Raw genomic sequence first — 9747 nt, forward strand, 5'->3', positions numbered from 1 at the left:
CTTGCCATTGAACCCCTTGCAGCCTTGGTACGGCACTCTAATGATATTAGGGGATTCCGGAGGGGTGACATGGAGGAGAAGATAGTGTTATATGCTGACGACACTCTTTTATTTTTAGCAGATACAGAGTCCTCCCTCTCTAACGTCATGTCCCTTTTGTCTACCTTTGCTAAATTTTCGGGTCTGGTGGTGAACTGGGAGAAATCGAACCTACTTCCCCTGGACCCTATGCACACACCCTTGGCTACTGCTTTGTCTCATATACAGGTCCAGTCGGTTATTACTTAGGCATACAGATAACCGCCTCTCACCTTGACTACACTACACTGAATTTAAGCCCTCTCCTGGCGAAATTTAGGTCTCAACGTACCTCCTGGGCCAAATTGCCACTGTCGGTAGCTGGCAGAGTTAACCTAGTTAAAATGATCTGGTTACCCCAATTGCTCTATGTTCTCCACAATTCGCCCCTCTGGATCCCTAGGAAGACCTTTCGCCTGATCAGTGGTATTTTTAGAGATCTAGTCTGGAAGATGAGAATCTCCAGATTGCGTCTGAGTGCCTTACAGAGGCCAAAGGCCTCTGGCGGCCTTGCACTGCCCAACCCCTGGTTATACTATATAGCCTCTCAACTACAGCATTTTACAGCTTGGGCCTCTGAAGACCATCGTATGCAGTCATACTTTCTCCTTCTACGTCTGTTCAAAGGGCTTGATCCCCTGTGTTATCTAGATAGTGATATGTATACCAAAACGCACTCTGCGCTCCCCACTGTGCGACTAATGGGACAGGTATGGTCCGCGGCCAAAAGAGCACTGGGGGTTACCCAGTTAACTAACTATACCCCTCTGTGGCAGAATAGCAATCTCCCGGAGCTTCTCCCCCTGAGGGGTACAGTTGTTCTGGACGAAAGCCGGGGTACGAACCGTCTCTCAGCTGTACCCTGAAGGCAAGTTGTGTACTTTTGAATATTTGTCCAACACATTCGGACTATCTGGTAGGTGTCAGTTCCAGTTCCTCCAGGTCTGGGTCCTCCTGGGTTCTCTCCCACCCCAACTCTGGACGCTGTTCTTTCTGCGGAGCACACTAAAGGAGTCATCTCCTTCCTGTACGATCATCTCCTTCTCAAATCTGAGGTTCTTTTGCCACTAAAGTGCAGGGAGGGGTGGGAGACGGATTTAGGCCCTTTATCGGATGACGATTGGGAAGATGCACTCCAAGGGGTTACACAAGTCTCGCTCTCGCCCACTCACAGGTTGAGACAACTGTTTATTATTCACAGAATATATCACACACCTGAATTTCTGTTCCGTATCGGGTACAGGGCTGACCCTAATTGCTCTAAATGCAATATCCATCGGGGTTCCTTGATTCATCTACTGTGGAGATGCCCTAAGATAGTAAGATATTGGGGCACGGTTTTGGAAGTAATTAACTCTGTTTTTGAATCCTCACTCACTAACTCCCCACTTGTTTGCATCCTGGGCATTATAGATGCACCGGAGGCAAATTCACATACGACTGTGGCCATTAAACGAGCACTATTCACGGCATCAAGGTTGGTGGTGCGTAGGTGGATCTCCACTTCTCCCCCTACACTAGAGCTATGGCTTAGAGAAATGGATAAGATGGTGGGCTATGAACGTGTCACTTTGCAGCAGAGAGGTAATATGAAAAAATTTGAGTCTATGTGGTCCAACTGGCTGTCCTCTCGAGGAGGGGAGGCGCCTGAGTAAGCACCCTGTATGTGTACTACCCTCAGGGGGGTACTCGATATGCCTGTCACACTAATATTGTATTAGTAGGTGTGAAGGGTGTTGAGTGTACAAGATATTTGTGCCGTTGGTCGTGTGGCTATTGTCATTTAAAAATGCACCTCCTTTGTTCCCCCCCCCCCCTTTTTTGTCTGTTTTTTGAAAATCAATAAAAACTATCTGATTTTTTAAAAAAAAACTGAGTTGAAATGTGTTAGTTCAAAATGTTTACTGTTTGCTTCATATATTATCCCTTGTTACTTTTTCAAAAGCATGTGACCACAGTAACTGCAGTTTTAATATTTGAGTTGTTACAAGGATATGCCTTCATCACTTGATACATAAAGGCTTGTTAAAACAAACATAAAAATGTTGCAGGTCTTACATTCTGTAATTACCCATCAGACTACAAAGGTAGATGAAACAATGGAACATTAATCATCTGTATTGTACAACTATTCTGCTTTTCAAAATTAATTATGTAAAAAATAGTATTCCAAACTTTCATGAGTTGAGCTTTCTGCATTAAACCAAAAGGGGATTTCTTACTGAAAAGACAGATAGATGAAACAATGGAACATTAATCATCTGTATTGTACAACTATTCTGCTTTTCAAAATTAATTATGTAAAAAATAGTATTCCAAACTTTCATGAGTTGAGCTTTCTGCATTAAACCAAAAGGGGATTTCTTACTGAAAAGACAGATAGATGAAACAATGGAACATTAATCATCTGTATTGTACAACTATTCTGCTTTTCAAAATTAATTATGTAAAAAATAGTATTCCAAACTTTCATGAGTTGAGCTTTCTGCATTAAACCAAAAGGGGATTTCTTACTGAAAAGACAATTATTGTGAAATATTGGTTACATTTACATTTCTCATTCACACTGGTAACCTAATTTGGAGTTCCCATTTAGACCTACTGTATGTGTTGCAAAAATGCATGATAATACGTGGTATTGCAATGCAGGGTAACACATAATACACAATGCAGTGTTTTGCAATGGCATTTATTTTGAATGCCCCCCCATGTACTAAGGCAGCACACTGCAGCTAAATGCACACAGGTGAAGCATCTGTGCTTTGTGGTGCATTATTGTAAAATACAAATCTGTAGGTAAGTTAAAGAAGAACTCAGGCATAATTATTCTTAACCCTTGCAGTGGGGCTACCCTGCACTGCAAGGTTGAAGTGACACTAATCTCAGGAGTTAAAGCTTAATGTGGACCTTTACCTGCTTTGGCTAAAAATCATCTTACATTAATTAGTTAAACAAACATTTTCATTTTACTTACATACTTAATGTGCCCAAGTGTTGCATCCTGGGAAGGATTCATGAGCAGAGCAATGCTGGGAAATCTCATTTGTAATCTCACAAGATCTCAGAGAAAGGCATTTTCCTCCCCTGAGATGATGTGCATGGTCACAGGACCTAGTCACATGTGCCAGAGTTTCAGGAAGTAAAGGGAGATGGATCCATCTGTCCTTAATAAAAATGGCCACAGTGAGAATAATGGAAAGGACAAGAAAAACAAGGTATGCAAAGAATAAAAAGCCCGCAATTATCTAGAAGTATGTGCTTGTAGATTGTCATTACTAAACATTTCTAAAGGTGCCTTTGTTGTTATTTTGAAGATATGGGTAACGGTGCGCTTTAAAATTCATCCAAGTACCTTAAATGATAACAAAAATGTAGCTTATTTGTGTATCACTCGGCTGTAGATCCTCAAATCATCTCCGAATTCATGCTGATACTGTCCTTCTGGAGGGTGGCTACTTTATTTCCCATCTCCCCATGGTCCCTCTGTGCGTTTTGTAATAGCCACTGCTCCAAGCTCACTCCCATGATAGACTACAATCTCACGTTTTGTTTAGTTTAAAGGTATACTCTATCACAAGAGCGAGCTTTATTCTGCAACTGGTCCCTTTTTCTACTACACTAAAATTAAATGCTGTGAAAAAAAAACCTTTGCCTTGCGGGGCTATGCAGTCGGTGTGGTGGTGGTGGTGGTGGTGAGGGGTGTCCCACTGCACCACAGGGGTTCAATGTACATTAGTTTGAGGAGTACAGCAATAAGTTGTAGTACGTACCTCTTTCCTCACTTTGGCAGGCTTCCAACACCACCTCTTCTCTCCAACACTTTGGGTTGTGGGCAGGGCCTTGCTGTCCTCATGTACAATGCAGGACTTTTGGTCCGACATTGTATGAGATTAAGTTAGAGTGTGACTGCTGGCCAGAGCGCCAAAGAGAAGAGGCTATGGGATACAAGTGTCAGAGCGTGAAGTAAAATAAGTATTAGCAAAAGTAGTACAGTTTGTTCCTCAACCCCTAGCCTTAAAAGACGTAAAGTCAGTAAAATAAAAAATTGCTGGGAGGTAGGGATATTTGGCAGAAGAAACATGCAAAGACTCTTCTGCCAAAAAAATTCTTCCTCACTTCCCCAGGGAATTTTTATTTTATGTGTACACTGTATTGTGCATGGGCCATGCAATGTACACAATCAGTCCATTCACAGCATTACTAAGATGCTCTGAATAGGTGGGGTGCCAGGGAGGATGTAACTACTGTGCATGTGCGCAGGAGTTACATCATTAGTGGCCATCCAATGGCAGAAGAGGATACCTGTCAGTGTCAGTGTCAGTGGTGGAGATGACAGGGGACAGAGCGGGGTACCAAAGATCGATCTGATAGCCTTAGAGAGGGGCACACTTATAAGGTAGTTGTACCCTAATGTACAATGCTGTGCAATTAGGGCACACAACTAACATTTGCACAGTGGTTTACTTTAGTCTTAAAGAATATTTAACCCTTGCAGGGTGGTAAGGCCGCAGTACAAGGGTATGTTTTTCTGGTGGCTGGAGTGGGGCACCAGAAAATACATACACTCACTGGCCACTTTATCAGGTACCCCTCTTCAACTGCTCATTAGCACAAATATCTAATCAGCCAATCACATGGCAGTAACTCAATACATTTAGGCTTGTAGACATGGTCAAGATGGTCTGCTGATGTTCAAACCGAGCATCAGAATGGGAAAGAAAGGTGATTTAAGTGACTTTAAACATGGCATGGTTGTTGGTGCCAGAGGGGCTGGTTTGAGTATTTCAGCAACTGCTGATCTACTGGGATTTTCATACACAACCACCTCTCGGGTTTACAGAGAATTGTCTGAAAAAGAAGAAATATCCAGTGAGCAGCAGCTCTCTGGGCAAGAATACCTTGTTGATCCCAGAGGTCAGAAGGTAATGGTCAGACTGGTTCAAGCTGATAGAAAGGCAACAGTAACTCAAATAACCACTCATTACATCTGAGGTATGCAGAATACCATCTCTGAACACACAACACATTGAACCTTGAAGCAGATGGGCTACAGCCACAGAAGACCATGCCGAGTGCCACTTCTGTCAGCTAAGAACAGGAAATTGAGGCTACAGTTTGCAAGGGCTCACCAAAATTATAAAGTAGAAGATTGGAAAAACATTTCCTGGTCTGATGAGTCTTCATTTCTGTTGCAACATTCGGATGGTTGGGTCAGAATTTGATGTAAACAACATAAAAGCATGGATCCATCCTGCCTTGCTTTAACGGTTTGGGCTGGTGGAGCTTCGCAACCGACAAATCTGTAGCAATCGTGTAATGCCATCATGTCAGTATGGACCAAAAACTCTTAGGAATGTTTCCATCACTTTGTTGAATCTAAGCTAATAGTGTTTTGCTGAATCAATAGGATTATAGTTGAAAAGTAAAAGTTCCTCTATTCTATCCACATTACTAATAATAAAAAAAAACCCAAGACTGCTTCTCCCTTTTGGTCACCTCCCCACAAAGTTTCAGTTTATCAGTCTTTCATGATAAATGTTTGCTTTTGTGTGTTGTTCCACATCAGCTAATGGAAAGAATATAGCCACGTAAACATCTTTGCAATATATGTGTTGTACCAAGGCTATTCATTACTTCATTTGCTTGGTAAACAAAGTTTTGTTAAAGCGGATATTAAGACCTAGTCAGGTGTAGGCAACGTTCTGTAGAATCCCGGACACTACAAGCAAAAATAACATTCCCAAACTTTCATAAAAGGGTTTGTCTACAGTAAAGTGAAGGTCCACATTCAAATATTGTGCACTATAACACTGCCTCTCACCCTCCTGGACTCAATGGATCTAATAAGATCAGACCACAGAGGCAGACACACCCTCACAGGATTTATTTTCCCTGCTAGTTATATAACTACTCAGTTCTGTGGAATTTAACTGCAAACACACAGCCAGAAGGGACAAAAGATTGCCTGGAAGAATGTAACTCTAAATAAAGTATATGGCTACAACCCCATGGACAGAGCTAGCTATTGTACCTGTTAGGTTCTATTCAGACACAGGGCCTGATTAATAGTATCATTGGCCTGACGCTGAGGATTTTGGCGGGCCTTTTTATGGTAATTGTGACGGTCACCAGGGCCCTCTTCCTCCTGTCCGGGCTGTGATTTATAGTCTCTCTACAGCTTGGAGTCAGTGGTGGAGCGCCAGGGCCCACTTGCAGCTGTGACCCTGGTAGATCTGCCACTAACTCCAAACTGTAGAGGGACTACAAATCTTAGCAATGTATTATATAACAATGCAGAATAACGCCAACTATAGAGGACTTCAAATCCCAGTAATACATTACACAGAAATGCAGACTGCCACCAGCTATAGAGGACTACAAATCCCAGCAATAAATTATACAGCAACGCAGAATAATACCATTAACTATAGAGGACTACAAATCCCAGTAATGCATTACAGAAAAATGCAGAATACCACCAGCAATCGAGGACTGCAAATCCCAGCAATACATTATGAAGCAATGCAGAAGGGCACCAACTATAGAAGACTAAAGATCTCAGCAATACTTTGTAAAGCAATGCAGAATATTACCATCAGCTATGGAGGACTACAAATCCCTGCAATACATTGTAAAGCACTGCAGAATAATACTATCAGCTATAGATGACTACAAATCCCAGCAATACTTTTTACAGCAATGCAGAACAATATGAAGCTACATACTCCGTGTTCTTCCCAGCCTGATGTCTACTGGGTTTTAGGAGAGCTGTGCGGGGGTTTGGGGGGGGGGGGCTGAGCCATCTAAGAGGCTGTTCAGGCTCTTAGATGGCCAGTGCGGGCTCTCAGACGGCCATTGTGGGCTCCCAGGTTGTCAGTGCGGGCACTCAGGTGGTCAGTGCCGGCTTATATGTAATATTCTACAATGGGTAACCTCTTCCTGGGCAGGTAGCATTGCACTGATTAAAATATTGTCCTTCACCATATACTTTATTACTTCAGAGCTATGCCAATTCCGTTACTACCTACTTTTTTGAACTATCTCCAATGGGTTTTGGATTCTTATATCTGGGAAGGTAAAAAAACAAGGCATCCCCAGCACTTGCTTATTCTCCCCAAAATCTCATGCTGGCCTAGGAGCATCGCATATCACTAAGTATTATAAAGCCGCCATTCTAGTTAAAGCTTGCCCACTGGTGGACCCCCTCCTCTGACAAAATTTGGACACAAGTTGAATGCTCTGCATCTAAAATGGATATGCGCTCCCTACTTTGCTCTATTCTTTTGAATTTGATCCCTAAACACACTTTCCTGGATACCGTTAATGGTATCGTCTTTGAGCTCGAGCAATTCAACAATGGATCATCATCCTCTTCTCAAATATATCCTTCTTCCATCTATCAATATCATACTCGAAGATATTTATTTAACTACATGGATAGACCAAGGAGTGACTCATCTACACAAGCTTTATGATGATGGGTCTTTACACTCTTTTGAGGATATATGTATGCAATTTTTCATCTCCTCTAAGGAATTCTTCAAATATCTCAGGCTCTGACATTATGTAGCATCCACTAGAGTAAAGAATACTCAACTTATCAGGAAATCTATCTCCTTTTTCAATCTCCCGTACTATGCAAGAAAGGCACCTCCTTTGTTTACAAACTTCTTACTGAACGGCATTTATCCAGTGAACTCCCATCTATGGAATGGTAGGAAACAGAACTGAACTTTTCCATGACCCCTGACCAGTGGTATAGAACAGATGCGTGACCTTTAAAAACCTCTACTTGTATAACACATTGAGAAACCCTACAAAATGTTTTTTCACAAAAAGTATTATACCCTGCAAAGGCTGAGTAAAATGTTCCCGGCCACATCCCCCATGTTCTGGTGTAAATGTGGAGAGATAGGGTCTTTGACCCATATTTGGTGGTTTTGTATAGCTTTGAAACAATTTGGGCTTCTATTTTCAGGCTTATTTCTTCGGTAACCCACCTTGCCTGCACACTCATACCCAAATTAGCACTTTTAGACGCTGGTTTAGAGAAATGGCCCCCGAAACAACATACCTTTGTCTGTCACACCCTTATTGTTTGCAGATTGGCCTTGGCTAGACACTGGAAATGCAAGGAAATGCACGGAAATACCCACTCTCTACAACGTGCTTGAAATAATAAATACCCACTTTGAATTGCTTTACGCTAAAGCCCAATGCAAGTGGAATGCATTCTCTACCAATTGGGAGTGCTTATTAATTGATAGTAGATTCAATATATCTAATGCATGTCCCTAATCTCCTCATAGATTTAGATATCAATCTTAGACCCTTACCAATTATCTATATTGGGCTTAATACACCTGATCCTTATATAAGACTATCCATACATACCAAAGTCTGATTGCTCAGCGATTATAGGTACATGTACCTAAGTTCAGGTGCACCATATTGAAAATACCTTGTCTATTTTTTCTCTTTTCTTTTTAATGGCAATCAATCTGGTTCCTTTATTTTTCCCAATCTTCCCTTCCCCATTTTCTATATCCTAATCCCCTACCCTACCGTTCTATACTTGTTTAAATATATTTGGACGATATGTCCAATTTTCCTTAGCATTAATGACTAAATATAGTGCTATGTGTATACTGTCCTTGGTGGATTGAGGTGCACAATCCTTAATTGAATGGTATAATTACTGTTCTTTAAGCTATTAGATTATCTTTTCAATTATATGTTGTTTTATGTATGATGTTGCTCCCTCAAGTAATGCCTGTATTATAATTACCTGCTTTTGGTGTGCCCTATTCTTTGGCACTTTTTGTCTGTAAATGCAAAACGTTTTCAATAAATAAATATTGTTAAAAAAATTCAATTTCAGTGCATTCCTACTAATAACACCAGCTTTTTGCCCCTGTAAGCACAGAATGAATGTACATGCAATTTTGCAGGACAAATGGCTCTCTGAATTGTTTATAACTTTGACTGTACAATTTGCTAGGTATACCATCACATTAGAGTATTCAGTAGCTGAAAGTTTTTGTAGAATCAAGGAAAAAAACAAGTGTCCATTGCATATAAGAAGAAAGGTAATCAGCAGGCAATCAGACCACTTACTAATGCCTGACCTTTAATTTATTGAACAAAGTAGTTTAAAAATATATTACAATTTTCTTTTAAGTATATGTGTATTGGAAACATTTTAAAACCAATATTACCCCTTTAAGAAAATGTACAGCAGTGATACAGATCAATGTTTCAACAGAAAAAAAAACATATATTGTTAAAGGAAACACCTGCAATAACCCCTAGACTATAAGTCCATGTGGGCAGGGCTCTCTCTTCTATTGTCTCTTTTTATTGCTGTGTTTGCTTCACCATGCAGCTGTATATACTTGTCCTCAGCAACATTTTATGTATGTGCATTACCTTTATTACTCACCTTTTTACCACTTTATGAAGTGCAATAGAAGATGACGGAGCTGGGGGCGTGGCTTGGCTATGGCGGCGTGAGGAAGCACATTGCTTGAGCTCTGCTACCTCAAGAGACTTTTTCAGTTGATCGAGACATCTTTTCAACCCGTTATTGATGTCGTTTAAGGGCAAAACTCGCTCTGACAACAGCCAGCGCTCACAGACCTCTCTGCAGCGCTACCTCTCATCTCCAGC

Source organism: Nanorana parkeri, unplaced genomic scaffold, assembly GCF_000935625.1.
Source record: "Nanorana parkeri isolate BGI_ZX_2015 unplaced genomic scaffold, ASM93562v1 scaffold1698, whole genome shotgun sequence".
NCBI lineage: Eukaryota > Metazoa > Chordata > Amphibia > Anura > Dicroglossidae > Nanorana > Nanorana parkeri.